Source organism: Hemiscyllium ocellatum, chromosome 5 (assembly GCF_020745735.1).
Source record: "Hemiscyllium ocellatum isolate sHemOce1 chromosome 5, sHemOce1.pat.X.cur, whole genome shotgun sequence".
NCBI classification, from domain to species: domain Eukaryota; kingdom Metazoa; phylum Chordata; class Chondrichthyes; order Orectolobiformes; family Hemiscylliidae; genus Hemiscyllium; species Hemiscyllium ocellatum.
The window spans coordinates 6,446,680-6,463,416 of NC_083405.1; positions in this window are offsets into that span (position 1 = coordinate 6,446,680).

Genomic DNA, 16,737 nt, shown 5'->3' on the forward strand with positions numbered 1-16,737 from the left:
TGGAAGGAGAGCATTGGCCCATCAAACCCCACCGACCATCCGAAGAACATCACGCCCAGAGCACTCCATCACTGTAACACTGCATTTCCCATGGCTGGTCCACCTAGTCTGCACAATCCTGGACACTGTGGACAAGGCAGCACCACCGATCCACCTGACCTGCACATCTTTGGACTGTGGGAGGAAACCAGAGCACCTGGAGGGGACCCACACTATCATGGGGAGAATGTGGGGACTCCAACCTTGTACCTAGTGCTGTGAAGCAGGAGTGCTATTATCACAATTTAAATTAAAACAGATGATCCCTGCTCATTGTCCCATTTCTGTTTGTGGAGACATCCTGCCCAGAGAGACATCCTGAGGTTTAGAGAGTGGCAATGTAAGTTCAGTCAACTCCAGCCCAGTTAATGTGGTTAAAAACAACAACATCAATACTCCAACAGTGTCATCATGTACAAGGGCCACTCCTGACTCTGATGAATAGTAACATCAAAGTCAGAGTCCTGCAGTCCACACGGAGCAGGTGGATGACCACTTCCCTGTGAGCATTCACTGGTCTCTCAATCGTGTTGAAGATGTAGCAAATCCCTTGTCACACAGAGGGGTGAACAGCTCCTACCCAGTGTGAACCCGCAGGATGAATCACTGAATCACTTCTCTCACACAGCGTCTGAATGCCCTCTCCCCTGTGTGGACTCACTGGGGACTCCGCAGGTGCTGCATTTGAGTGAATCTCCCCCCACACTGGGAACAAGTGAATGACCTTTCCCCAGAGTGAGCTCGCTGGTGTTTAGGCAGGTCAGAGGACAGAGTGAATGCTTTCCCACACACTGAGCAAGTGGATGTCCTCTCCCCAGTGAGAATGCACTGATGTCTCTGCTGGTGAGAGATTTGAATGAATCCTTTCTCACACATGGAACAGGTGAAGGGTCTAAACCCACTGTGCCATCTCTGGTGCCTCAGCAGATTGTGAGATCGAGTAAATCCCTTCCCATACGTGGGGCAGGTGAACAGCGTCTCCGCAGTGTGACTGTGTCGGTGAGTGTCCCATTGGGAGGGGTAAGTAAATTCCTAATTCTAATTGAGTGCATCCTACTGTTTCTCTCAGTTGTCATTGACAATCTCATTCCCCTCGCACCAGAACCTGTTCCAGAGAGGGTTCCAGAACAGGCAGAATGGTCAGCTGCAGCTGGTCACCTGACTGATCACTGGACACGACCGGTTCACTCTCCACAGAGGCTGCCAGACCTACTGAATTTTTCCAGCAATTTCTGTTTTTATTTTTGATTTTCCAACATTTGCAGATGTTTAGTTTTCCAATGCTCATCTTGCCTGTTGCAGAGGAGTTTATTGATGAAATTAAAGGGTTTCAAAAATTGTACGTTAGGTCACACATCAGCTATGATCATCCTGAATGGCAGAGCAAAGTCGAGGGGCTGAATGGCCTCCTCCTGTTCCAATGAAAGTTCTCCATCTGCAGCTTTCGGCAACATTTCCCCTCACTGCTCACTTCACCTCCATGTCGAACACACTGTTACTGACTGAACAAACCTCCTGTGTTTGAACTAAACCTGCTAATGCTCAGTGGCTGTATCCGCTGGGATCCACAATCACCGTTTATTTCCTTCTTCCTCTTTCATTCTGTCGATTGAACTCTCGGTTTCAATCCATTTTCCTGTCAAGCTCTTCAACATGTCCATGTGGGTGGACTAGAGGTAGCTGGGATTTAATGAAGGGAAGTGGGGATTAGGCGGAAGCACGAGGAGAGGTGACATCAAAGATAGTTCTCATTGTAACGGCAGAGTTTCTCCGTGACACAAAGTGTGGTGAGGCACCTGAGTTTGTTGGGGGAGACAGATTCAATCAGGGATTTGGAAAAACACACAGACACTGACCTGTTCGTCTGATTGTTAACTCAGACAGATAGTAAGCAAGATGCACATTTAGATCGCACCTTTGATGATCTGGGGCAATGAAGCATGCTTTCAACCCAATGATTTCAATCTCAAATCTCTGAAAACACAGACACAAAGCTTTCTACTTGTTTTCTCTGAGCCTCCTCTTTCCTTGAGAAAAGCGTTTTGAGCTGTTCAACCTTTCCTGGTGATTATAACCGCTATGTTCCTGTAAGATTTGTGACTGAACCTTTATTTTCCTGTTCCTTGTGAGTGATGAAAGTAGCAAAAACAGTTCCTGACCTGTGAGGGGTTTCGGTTGGGGTATTTATATTTGCAAGTCCATTCCCACCCTCACATACAGTGTGAAATTGATGTCTATTCCTGAGATGCTGCCTGGCCTGCTGTGCTTTGACCAGCAACACGTTTGCAGCTGTGATCTCCAGCATCTGCAGACCTCATTTTTTTACTAAAACTGAAGGAAATGAGTGAGTGAGCACCCACAGAACCTTAAAGGAAGCATATGTATCTGAGTTGAATAACCTACTCTAAGATCAAACTAACCAACACGCCCTTCATTTACTATCATCCATGTGTCTATCCAAGAGTCGCTCGAGTCGCTGATGGATCTGAATCTACTACCACCACTGGCAGTGCATTCCGTGCACCCACCACTATCTATAAAGAAACTATCTCTGACATCACTGTTAAAAATGTGAATTTTGCTCATTTGAATGATCTGTGTAATCCCAGCCTTATAAATTTAGAAAAACCTAATTACTTTTCCCTGCAACAATTCCTGTTCATTTTTGCAGATAGCACAGTCAAGCAGCAAGATGAAATTTATCATTATTCTTAAGTATGCTGATAGAATTTTGAAAATCTATATGTTGCTAATATATAATAATTTTTCATTTCATTCCATAGAATATAGAACAGTACAGCACAGTACAGGCCCTTTGGCCACGATGTTGTTCTGACCTTTTATCCTACTCTAAGATCAAACTAACCAACACGCCCTTCATTTCCTATCATCCATGTGCCTATCCAAGAGTCGCTGATGGATCTGAATCTACTGTCACCACTGGCAGTGCATTCCACGCACCCACCACTATCTATGAAGAATCTATCTCTGACATCTCCCCACAACTTCCCCCATTCACCTTAAAATTATGCCACTTTGTGGGGAAAACTCTTTCATTATCCACTCTATCTATGCCTCTCATCATCTTATAAAAATCTATCAAGCAAACTCTCACCCTCTTTCACTGCAATGACCAAAGCCCCAGCTCCCTCAACCTTTTTTCATAACACATGCCTTCTAGTCCAGGCAGCATCTTGGTAAATCTCATCTGCACCTTTTCTAAAGCTTCCTCATCCTATGTATAATAAGGTGATCAGAACCGAACCCAATATTCCAAGTGTAGTCTCACCAGGGATCCATAGAGCTGCAGCATAACCTCGTGGCTCTTAAACTCAATTTCCCAGCGAATGAAAGCCAACACACCTTACACCGTCTCAATAAACCTATCACCTTGGATGTCAGCCATGAGGGATGTATGGACGTGCACCCCACGATCCCTCTGTCCCTCCACATTGTCATGAATCCTGCATTTAATCCGAAAATATGCACTCAAATTTGAAATTCCAAAATGAATAACTTCACACTTTCCCAGGTTGAACTCCATCTGCCACTTCTCAGCCCAGCTCTGCCAATGTACTCTAGCAACCTACAAAAGGCCTCCACACTATCGACAGCTCCACCAACCCTCGTGTCATTGGCAAACTTCCTAACCCACCCTTCCACTTCCTCATACAAGTCATTTATAAAAATCACAAAGAGCAGAGGCCCCAGAACTGATCCCTTCAGAATACTACTGGTCACCATGCTCCAAGCTGAAAACTATCCATGTAATCTCACCCTGTCTTCTCTGGGCCATCCAATTTATTCTCGAACTAGGCAGGTTTCCCTGTATCCCATGCCTCATTACTTTCTAAATGAGCCGACCATGGGGATCCTAATCAAACACCTTGCTAAAATCCATATACTCCACATCCACTGCTTTGTCCTCACCAATGTGTTTGTCACATCCTCAAATAATTCAGTAAGTTTTGTGAGGCATAACCTGCCGCTCACAAAGCCATGCTGACCATCTCTAATCAATCAATACTTTTCCAAATAATCATAAATCCTGTCTCTCAGAATCCTCTCCAATAATTTGTCCACAACTGATGTAAGACTGACTCATCAATGATTTCCAGAATTATCTCAATTGCCTTTCTTGAATAAAGGATAATGTTTGCCATCCTCCAATCATCTGGTATGACTCCAGTGGACAGTGAGGATGCAAAGATCATTGCCAAAACACAGTAATCACTTGCCTCCCTTCCCATAACAATCTAAGTTATATCCTTTCTGGCCCAGGGGACATCTATCCCTGTGAGTTTTCAATATTTTCAGCACATTCTCCGCCTTAACATCAACCTGTTCGACCATATCAGCCTGTTTCACGCTGTCCTCACAAAGAACAAGATCTCCCTCCCTCATGAATACTGAAGCAAAGTAATCGTTAAGAACCTCCCCTACCCCCTCTGACTCCTGGCACACGTTTGCTTCACTATAAGGGGTATAAATGTGGAATTATATCTCAGCATTGAATTGATATAAAGATATTGCAGTGTACAATCACTCGATTACTTTGAATATTGAGCTGTATTTTAACTGAGAAAACACAGTTGAATTGATTTGATTATATTTCACTTCATGCTAACATTTATTGTATTTCGAAGCACAATCAGAGTTTCATTTTTACATATATATAATTTACTTAAAATTCATCGCACGTTTATGTACATAAAATAGAATTAACATCTGCTTGTTCCTTTCTTTATCGATGACTGTTCATTTTGAATTTGTGGAAGTTGTACATTCTTGAAAGGAAGGGAAATTGCATTTTTAAAATCAAAGTACAATGATCACGCAATTTTATCAATTTGTCTTTCAAAGAATTGTCATGAGATTCCTGTTTATTTAAGACCACCATTGTATTGTTATTGTAAAATATTGTTTAATTTCCAGTCCATTACACACAGAAACTACTTAATTAATTCCCATTCGAATTATTACAATAAACAGCTGGTTAGTTTTCATTTGTGTAACCACATTAAACAAAGTATTGCAGTCCTGCCCGTCCTGAGTGGGAACATTATGAAAGGAGCTTGTGAAGCTGTGGCAGTGTCTCTATTACTAGACCCGAGGGAAGATTTCAAATCACACCTTCACTAGATATATATCAAGAGCTATCTGAATGGTGAATAGAGAGCACCTAAGCACAGACTGAACTGCTTTTCAATTCAACATTATATCTGCGTTTATCTATTATATCAATAATCACAAAATCTGATACTTACTTGTGTCAGGTTACCAAGAAATATGTATTGAAAATTTCACTTTCGCCACTTTGCTTTTACAAAAGACTTATATCTGTCCCTGTTTTCTCTAACAGAAAGAAATCTGAAGAGGATTTTCACTTTTACAAAAAAAGGGGAGATGTTTCCCATTTAAATTAATGCTTCTTCGATTTGCCCCTTTTCAGTTTATGTGAGGTTTCATAATAACGCTCTACTTTCGGATAGTGAGGATACCTGTATCTAATTCTGTTGCTTCTAAGTTCCTGGAGAATATTTGAAAATTTTGCAGAATTAAAGATTACGATGTCTAAGTAATGAGATTGATTTTTTTTTGTTGCAAAGGGGCAAGTCCAAACAATTGAAAAACATTAAACATTATTCTGTCTGCTATAAGTTTGAAATAAAGTTGATATCTTCTTCAGTTAACTAACAAATGCAACCACCAATTACTTGTCAGTCAGCTGGTTACCTACTTTGCAACTAAATGTTGTGATTCATCTAAATATTACTCTATCCTTTGATCAAAGTGAATTTGGGATTTTTGTTCAGTTTATGAATTATCAGAAACTTGTTTTTATTTTTCCATTCACCTGTTCATTTTGACCGATAGATTGAAATGTTTTGAAAATATTGGAGTTTGTTCATTTAAAAATAAGGTTTGCACATCTCTCACTTATCTCATTTCTTGTATTATGATTCAAGAATGTTTCCTGGTGGAATTCGAGTAAATTCCAAACATTTGTTGACTTCAAATAAAATCTGTAACACCCAGTTATCAATCTGTTGTTAATGTTTCAGCTGGTTACATTGACATTGATTAGGTTCTCATTCAGAGAGATCAATTAACAATTATAAACTATTTGCAGGACTATTGAATTGAAAGAGAGATACAGACGGGCAAACATTTTTTTGGAAGGAATTGCTTTTTCATTTGAATGTGTAAACTGTTCAAGAATTCTATATTGCCTTCCATTGGTTTTCTTGTCGAGAATGCAGATTTATAGTTCATGTGAATTTTAATGTGTTCTGTATTTTGAGATTTGTATCCGATTTAAGAAGAAAAGGAGAAACAATTAACATGAAAACTTTAGTGAATAGAAAGCAAAGGAAATTAAATTGACAGAGGCAACTTTTAGTGTAATCTCTGAATATTCAGTCAAGTTTTTCTAATGTCAAGAGCGTGGTGCCGGAAAAGCGCAGCAGGTCAGGCAGCATTCGAAGAGAAGCAGAATCTACGTTTTGGGCATAAGCCCTTCATCAGGAATATTTTCTGATGACGGCTCAATGCCTGACAGGTCGATCCTCCTGCTCTTTGGACGTGCCTGCCCGTTTCCAAAGCCACACTCTTAGCTCTGATCTTCAGCTTTAGCTTTCCTCACTTTCTCCAAATATGTTTCAGGAACATGAACTGAAAAGGTTAGCATCAGCAGTTGTTTCAAGACCAAGTTAACACATTTTTTGCAATATTTATAGAGAAAACCTGTTTGAGAACATGCAACAAATCAGATCGAACAACACTCTTGTCGTTAGAACCTTCGGCCATCCATAATAAAGAATAACCATGCTTTGAACAAACAGTGGGGTTTATAACTTCTGAACTGAAATACCAGAGGGACAACGATTGCATTTATTGGAGGGAATGATAGCCAGATCCTTACTGTGACAATGGTGATTAATCTCAGAAACAATAAGATATGTACTGTGATTATTCCACTGAACAGTAATTAGATGATCATGAAGAACTTTGTGTGGCTTCATGTGCAGTGTTTTGTTTGAACATTGATTTCAGTAACATTGAGATATTTTACAAGATTGACAATTGACTGTTAAAGATAAGTTTTAAAGGCAACTTTTTTTAAATGTCAGTGTTGTTTAGCGAAACACAATTCTAATTATACGGAATCACTACTGTGTAGAAACAGGCCATTTGGCCCAACAAGTCTACACTGAGGTTCCAAAGAATAATCCACTAAGCACTATTCTGCTCTCAGATTACTGGGCATTTACCCTGACTAATGCACCTAACCTACACATCCCTGAACAGAACGTGCAGTTTAGCATGGCCAATTTACCTAATCTGCACATGTTTGGATTGTGGGAGAAAACCAGAACATGCAAACTCCACACAAACATGTGGCCGAGAATGGAATCAAACACATTTGCATAACATTGTAAGACACAAGTGCTAACCAATGATCCTCTGTTCTCAATGCCCAGCCCCCATGCAAGCAGTGAAATAAGTAAGAGACGTGCAAAACAAAAAATAAAAATCTCTAACAAATCACAAATGAACAATAATTAGAAAATTAATATGATCAAAGGACACAGCAATATTCAGGTGAATTGCATTGTTAAATTACAAATTTGGGAATGAGCTAACTAATGAATAACGGGAAGTGACATTTGTTTATTTCACTGATAAAGAAATTGTCTTGCTTTCCATCTTCGTAACACTGCAGAATAGCAATTTATGTGCCTGAAATGTTTGAATTAAGCTCTTTCTAATAAAAGAAATCAGTGAAATCACATTGACTTCTGCATCTTTAAGACTGCAACAATATCAAATACTTTCCAGGAATTTAGAACCAGCAAAATTAGTTAATTTGGTTGCTTGGGAACTCGAAGAGAATAAACAGCAGATTATGTGAATTAGTCATTCAATGCGATTATACAGCTGAAGACAACATCCCTTCTTTGCAAAAATGCTCAACTTCGAAAACTTCAAAATGCATTGTCATTGTTTAATGAAACAATACAGAGATGTTAATTCTTTTTCATTTGACTTATCAAAACGCAGAAATGTTACATGATTTTGTTGCATGAAATTCTTAAATCTTATTGTGATTAGAAGTACAATAAATGTTTGCATCGAAGTGAAATATATTTAAATGAATTCAACTATGTTTCCGCGGGTAAAATAAGAATTAATATTAACAATGATTGAGAGATTGTACACTACAACATATTTAGCTATTTATGTAAAGAGCTGTAATTCCACATTTACAGCAAATACTGGATTGAATGATTATTAGGTATGAGCAACAACTGAATTATAAAATTCGAACAATGAATTTAGAAATAATGATAAATCTCGTTTTGCTATGTGACTGAGGAATATGTGCAAACAAACAGGAATTATTGCAGTAAAAAGTAATTGCAGGTCTGTGAATTTAAAGTCTGTGATTATGGAGTTCATTCAAAAAAGCAAACATCAGACATTCACAATTAATGTTGGATGGGAAGTCCTTGGATCCATCGTGGGAAACTTGACCTGAAAATGAAGTTTCATATTGCAGTGTTGGTACTTGGAAACAATTGGTTAAATTAAAATGTGAATTTCACTTTACTTGTTTAAAAGACTTTCTTAAATAATTGTGCAATTATTATCATGACAATGACTTGATAATGTTGTTATATGAGCAATAAAATGATTCAATATTTCAAAAACACTTTGCTGTTATGTTGATTGAATATTTATTAAAAGTGGTAAATTGTGGAATACAATATAGTAACTAGCTTTATGAATTGATGAAAAAATGAGCCATTCAGTGATTATAGAACTTTTTTTTTTCTTTACTAAATACAGGTAACGCAATAAGTATGAATTTCTATCAAATGGTTTCCACATAGAGACATGTTATTTTAATTCAGACAATTAATATTATGATCAGATTTCAGACATTTGTGTCAAAATTTGAAAGAAAGTTAATAGATAATGAAAGTGAGCATGAAAGTGAACAAATGATGCAGACATTTGGTACATAAAGGAATTATAATAATTGTGTCATTATTGTACAGTGATGAATAATGTTGGAATAGAAAAGACATAAAGAATCAAGGTGTTCAAAGCAGTCCTTTTCTTACAATTAACTGAAACCAATAATCATTTTGTATAGCACGTGATTTGGGAAAAAAACATCATTTAAAGTGTTATATAAACTGAAAACGAATTCCATTTTGCAAAAATGGAGACTTTCCCAAATTCAAAGTTTAGGTCTGCTGAATTATACAACAAAAATTGTTGTCATTTGAAATATCTCTTGCACACAAATGTAAAATAAGTAAACTTAAAGATTTTTAGAATGACAAAACGTTTGTTGTTTGCATGATTGTATTACAGTCAATATCCGTGCTAAAGTAGAAGCATTGTTTTAAGCAACATAAATCATCTTTAACTACTGAACTGAAATAGAAGGTATCAATTGCACTTGTTGCATGGAATAGTAAATAAATGCTTACTGTTGTCATTGGTTTCAGGAACAATAAGGTTCTCAGGTTACTCAGGTTATTCTACTGAACAATAATCAGATGGTGATGGAAGTCTTTGTGTAGCTCTATGTGTACTGTTTAGCGTGAACATTGGTTTCAATAAAATTGAGATATTTTCATGAATTAGGAACAGATTGATAATTGGATGTGAATGATCTGATTTAAAATCTGACAGTTTTTTTTATATTTACTACGATTGCTGAGTGAAACGTTGTTAAACCATCATGCAATCAATGGGATAAGTGAGAGTTGGCAAATCCAACTTTCAAATGAACACAACCTGATATTTTCACACCATTTCAATGTCACATTCAATCTAAATAAATGACTGGAAAGCTAAAATCAAATCTCACACAATTCATAAACTGACCAGTCATTAAAACATGATAAATAATATCATGTGACATTTGTTTATTTTACTAAAGAATTAATTGATCTTTTCTCATATTTATAGCACTGGAACATAAAATTCTATGTGTCGTTTTAACTAAGATCTACAGAACAAGAGAAAATTAATGACTATCATGATTTTGCATATTTCAGCTTTATGACTGCAACATTCTCAAATATTTTCCGAGGAATGTTGATTGAGTGGAATTAGATACAACTTGCTATTAGTGACCAGAATAAAGGATATAGCAGATACTGTGATTTTTTGGAATGAACGATGATATCTCCTTATAATCTACTGATATTGTGATTGGATATACAGTAAATGTCAGCATCGAAGTAAATTATAATCAAATCAATTCAAAAATGTTTCCAAGTTTAAAATAAATACAATATTCACAATGATTGAGAGATTGTACATTGCAATGTCCTTGCAGTATTTATTGTACAGAAGCATAATTCCACATTTATACCCCTTACTGGATTGCACAATTATTATATCTAAGATATATTAGCAACAAGGGATTTTAAAAATCATATTCGTGAATTTGAGAATAATGAGATATCTCATCTTGATATTAGACTGAGTAATATATAGAAATGAAGAATAATATTGCAGGGAAACATAATTGGAGCTCTCTGAATTTCAAAGGCTGATGTAACTGTAATCTTTCAAATGAGCAAAAATCAGATATTTACAAAGAATTTTGCAAGGGATATTATTAGTCGTTTTGTATTTGGATTGGCCTGAACAAATAGGTATTAATATAAGAGCATTGACAATAAGAAATAATGAAAGAAATTTTAAAAAAACACTACAAAGTCTAAGTTAAATTGCTGTGTAATTATTGTAATTGATAAATGCCTTAGTAATCCTGACAGATAAATTAACTTAATATTTTGAAAGCACTTTGCTCTGATGTTGATTGGATATTCATTAAGGGTAAGAAACTGAAAATTAAAGCATAAAACTTAGCTGGATGGTGTGAAAAAATCATTCAGCAACAATTGAAAAAAAAACAGATTTTGTTCAAAAATGCAGGCAATGCAAGAGTTATATGCTTTCTTGAAGAGTCATGTTAATTTTGTTAATATAATTTTTATCACAATAAAGATTTCAATATTTATTTCAGAATTAAGGGGAAAAGTTTTAGGCCAGGAAAATGACTATTATTGTGAACAAACTATAGCGTCAATGACATTTGGTACGGAAAGGAATTCTCATAATTGTGTGATTATTATTCACCGCCTACTAACATGGAAGGAAAAGGGAAATTGTCAACATTTCCAAACATTTTTTTCTTGTAATGAAACGAAATTAAAAATCATTTTGGAGGGCACATGGTTTGAAAAAAAGAAATAGTCACATCACCTGACATTTGACCGGAAGACTCGTTCCCGTTTCCTCCATTGTAGTCTTCACAATAATTTAAAACTTATTGTTGGTTGAACTAAAGAACAAATGGATATAATCAAATTGTTTTCTTGTACTCCAAAAAAGCAAATGCAAAGCAATTTTATCATGAAAATTAATCGTTTCACACACAATAAATGTTTGTATTGAATTGAAATGTCATCAAAGCTGTAGAAGTGTTTCACCCTGATAGGGAATAAGGACTCAGGAGGGATGCTGAGCTCAGGCATGTGGAAGATGTTTATTCATGTAGCAACCAGTTAATGCAGGGGTCATCCCCCGAGGCCAATCTCGTAAGGGAGATCCATGACGCACTGTAACATGTACAGTAAAAATCAGCATTTTTATGGACTTGCTGCATCACAATGGCCACATGCAATGTGGTTACAGCCCTCTCCTCCTCACCCAATTCAAACACATAATCGCAGGTGGACGTTCTAATGGACATTCCCAAATTCCTTTCATCTCATGTTGTTTAACAGGTACGATAATCTCTAGGCTTTCCGATCTTTCCACGCATTTTATCAATTCAGATTCCAAAGTTATTCCTGCACTCCCTCTGACCTCTCAGGATGCCTTATCAGTTGGGACATTTTGAATTCTGCTATTCATTATACTTTATTTTATCAAAGGCAATTACTTCTCATATTGTTCACTGTCCTAATTATATATGTACAAAGAAATACAAAAGACAGGTAGTTTTAATTTACTTGCTATAAGATTAGTAATATGACTTGTGTTACAATGTTCGTTACGTTGTGTGAAATTATCCAGCTACTCTTACTGTCAGGAGTTTATAATTAATGGGCACTCAACATCATACCTTGAAGTTAATTCCTAAAACTAGCTAACTGTACATCTAAGTCTAAATGCTTTTCTATAATTTTTTTTATATAGGCATGGGTTACATGTATCTAATTATGTTACAAATTACCCCTATGATACTCAGGAATCTGTAATTAGAACCTTTGTTTAATATTCTTAGTTCATTTATAATAATAACTATTTCTGACAAACGAACTCTTCTAACGAAATCTCATATAGCTGCCCGTCATATGTAAAAATGAACAGCATTTGTTGGAGTGTAATGGGCGGCACGGTGGCACAGTGGTTAGCACTGCTGCCTTACAGCACCAGAGACCCGGCTTCACTTCCCCCCTCAGGTGACTGACTGTGGAATTTGCACATTTTCCCTGCGTCTGTGTGGATTTCCTCCCACAGTCCAAAAATGTGCAGATTGGGTGAATGGGCTATGCTAAATTGCCCGCAGTGTTAGGGGCAGTCGTAAATGTAGGGGAATGGGTCTGGGTGTATTGTGCTTCGGCCGGTCGGTTTGGACTTGTTGGGCCGAAGAGCCTTTTCCCACACTGTAAGTAATCTAAACTCAAAAAATATCAGATGCCATTTAATATGTAAGGCCGAATATTAATCCAATGATTTCTGTGAACATTCAAATTAGAAGGGAAGAGATATTACCTGTGATTGTTGGATGGGGAATCATTAGTTAGTTTGTGTTTGTGTTGACCTGGAATGAGAGAACTATTATTCCTGTTTAATATTGACTCTAAGAAATAATGGATTAAATTAAAATGTGAATTAGACGATATTTGTTACAAAACCTAAACTGAATTACGGTGTGATCTTTGGAATGACAACGAATTGATAATTAATTTTAGAACCTTTGCAAAGTAAATGATTCAATATTGCCAAACGGCTTTGCTCTGATGTTGCCTAGGTATTTCTTAATCTGTCAGCTGAGAACACAAATTCTGGCATGATGATATGGCAAGACATTAGACATTCAGTGAACGTTGATCACAAATGGTTTGTCATTCAAAATTCTCAGATCTTCAAGATTTCTATACTTGGTTTCTTAGCTTTTCTTCTGGAGAAATATAATATATAATAAGAACAAATACTGCATTGTATTTAATTTATGCAATTTTTCTTATCATCAATATTTAGACATATGAGTCAGAATTCTAAAGAAAATAAGTCAATAAGGAAGATTTATTTTCACAGAAACATACAGTCAACAGCATTTATCAAAGTATTTGTTTCAATACTGTCTCTGAATAAACAGATAAATGCGTTTAATGGGGATCTGTTGACAATGTAATGAGCCACAATTACATTTTTATCATAATGTTTGGATTGGAAATTTATCAGAAAATGATTCCTATATTCAGGACTTGCTTCATCTCGATACATGTTAAACGTAGTATCCTCTGTCATCAGAAATAAGGTGTCATCATGGGTCTAGGAAAGATGTAGTGTGTAAATTATAATAAGGTTTCTCTTCCATATGTTTGGATCTAGTGAGACTGTGATGCTTCTTGTGATTATTCATCCGGAGAACAATAAGGCACGTACAAAATGTTTCTCACCGAACAGTAATTAGGTGGTCTTGAAGACCATTACGAGTACTTTGATTTTAATAATGTTAAGGTGATTTCCATGATCTGGGAAATGTTTCACAACATTTTACCAAAATTTTGGATTCTAAGCTTTCAATGGGTTTTGTGCAAACACCCTTCATTTGTCGTCATTTTCAAGCGAGGTGTATAACGGTCAGGCATTGGCTGCAAGTCATGGTGCCAGGAAGTCTGCTTAAAACTCTTCAAAGCATAACTCTCGGGCTGGTTGTGATTGGATCTCTCGAACCTTTGTGACCTCTTTGACCGGGATTTCCACAGTTTTCTGGAGCTGATTATTTTGTCTAATGCTTGATTTAGTTTGGCTTTTTGGGCTCCAATTTCTCCAGCTTTAGGAATATTTAGAATGTTCAATTATGGGTGACAGGTCACTTGACCTTAGTGGACAGGTAAAATATGTTTCCCTTATTGTTTTAATAACGAATTGAGAATGAATCTTTGCATTTTAATAAATAAAAGTTTTAATTTTTTCAGTGGTTTACAATGACATTGATTAGATACTCCTTAAGAGAGATCAACTGACAATTATAAGCTTTGCAGGATTATTGAATTGAAAAAGGATACAGACGTGCAGAGATTTTTTTGGAAGGCATTGCTTTTTCATTCAAATATCTCGGATGTTCAACACGTCTATGTAGCTGTTCATTGGTTCTCTTGTACAGATGGTAATTTATAATTCATATCGCTTTTATTGTGCCCGGAATTTTGAGATTTGTCAAAATGTTAAGAAGAAAACAAGGAGCAATTAATATGAGAACTTGAGTGAATAGAAAGCACAGTAAATTTAAATTAAAGAGTGTGAGAAACAAAGCTCACTCACCTCAATAATTTCAGTCCAAGACAAGATCTGAAGCAATCACGATGTTTATTAGACGCTTGCAAGCGTGGTGCCTGGAATAAGGCACACAGAGTTTAGCAAATACATATCTTATATAGGATTCACTACTCCAAACCTGGAGCCCATTATTATTGTTTCTCTCTTGCCTAATCCGGCATGTGCATAACAATGTACAAGTTTTACTTGGCCATTTCACCACATCCTGCTGTGGCCCATTGTTCAGTATATCCTCCATCACCTCTATCTCAATCCCCCACTTGTGACATTTCCTCGCTTTTCCCAACCATATTGATCCTTATGACCTTTTAATTGGGGTTTGTTTTTGTGTTTTTGCAAAAGTGGGAAACAAATGCTTTTAACTACTGCTTGTACAAGCATATTTGGCTTAACCTACATTCTCACAGCACCTTATCTCATTTTCTGTACCATCTACCATTGTTTTCAGGCACGTTTCATTCTTGCATGCACATTTTAGCTAATACAAAAACAATTTTATATTTCCTTCACATAGTTTTCATTCTTGTTGACTCAGCTTCTTGTTGAAACAGTTATACACTGGTGTGAGTTCATTTATCTTGAATAATTAATTATTAGGGCAGAAGTAACACTACTTTACCTATATTCGACAATTTCCCGCTTTTTCTTTAGTTACCATTTGTTACCTTCTGCATTTTTCTTTTAAGCGTTGTCCCCAAAATTCACAAGCATCATTCCGGAGATTTCATCCATCTTGGTGTCACTCATCCCCTCATTATTTAATCGACAATGTTCCTCTGCCTGATTGCCTTTTCGGGGCATCTGTTTTATTAAGGCTGTCTCAATCAGTCTTTGGGTGAGTCCTCGTATACAGGGCATGATACAACAGCCAATGGCCACCAATACCCCGGCTACTACTATCAGGGAAGTAAGGATGGAAACCACCATCCCCTTCCATTTTCCAAACCATGATTCAAGCCATCCTATGAGAGATGTGTCTCATCCTGAACTATCAGCCAGTTCCTCCGCTAAGGTAGTCAATCCCCCTAACGCCCGAGTAATTGAACCATCAGATGCAGTGTTATTAGGAATAAATTTGCAACAGCTTCATCCTAACATCACACACACACAGACTTTTTCCTCTAAAATCATATCAAAGGCCATTCTGCTTTCCATGCCATCCTGCTTGTCGCATCAAGCTGTTCTGATATTCCTTTAACCCCATCTCTTGCATAATTTATAAATCGCTGTTGATTATAGAAAATGTAATTTATACAATCTACATTTTTATTAATTGCTACCCACCAAAAGAGAGCTGACTAATAGCCTGTTGCAATCTGATTAAGACCCTTGAACTCATCAGGTACCCTCCGAGAATCTCCTATAGAATCGAGATAAAAACTGTCATCAAAAGAAGTGACTAACAATTATCTCTTACTCCTTCCTTTTTCCCCCACTATTTTTTCCTTCTCAAATGCCAGGGTAAATGGAATTGTCAATTGTATAATTGCACATCTCCCTTTCTAACCTGGTGGTAGGGTGGGTCTCAATATTTTGCCTCCACTTTACCACCACGGATCCCCTCAGGGAGGCTTTGGTGCTGATTAGTTTCCTCCCTTGTCTGTTTCGGTGACATTCTTAATCTCTGTACATACTTTCAACTCCCCCAAATCTATAGACCTATTTGTACCTTGTCTATGCACACACGTCATGTGATTTCCGACTGCGGCTGAAAACGTGGGGGGCGGGGGGGGGGGTGGGGAAGGGTGCTTTTGAACCATTCTTCTCCAAGGGTGCGAACATCAGAGATAGGAAGGTACAATTACTATCATTCTATGCAGTATTATCCTGTTACAGGGCGATCATACATTGCATGCCCTTCCTGTCTCGCTTAAACCCAAGTGAAAGGGAACCACCTGGGCCACTGGTCTACCGGAGGCACATGCATAGCAATTGCTCTTGTTCAGAACTTTTACAGTACACTTTACCCATTCAAACCAGGCATTTGCATCCCCATATTCAGTTTCTATTTCTATGGTCTGTTTCATGTCCTTTATCTCTGTAATTTTTACTACTTTAGGAATATCGGGAGGGGTGAAAGGTTGTACC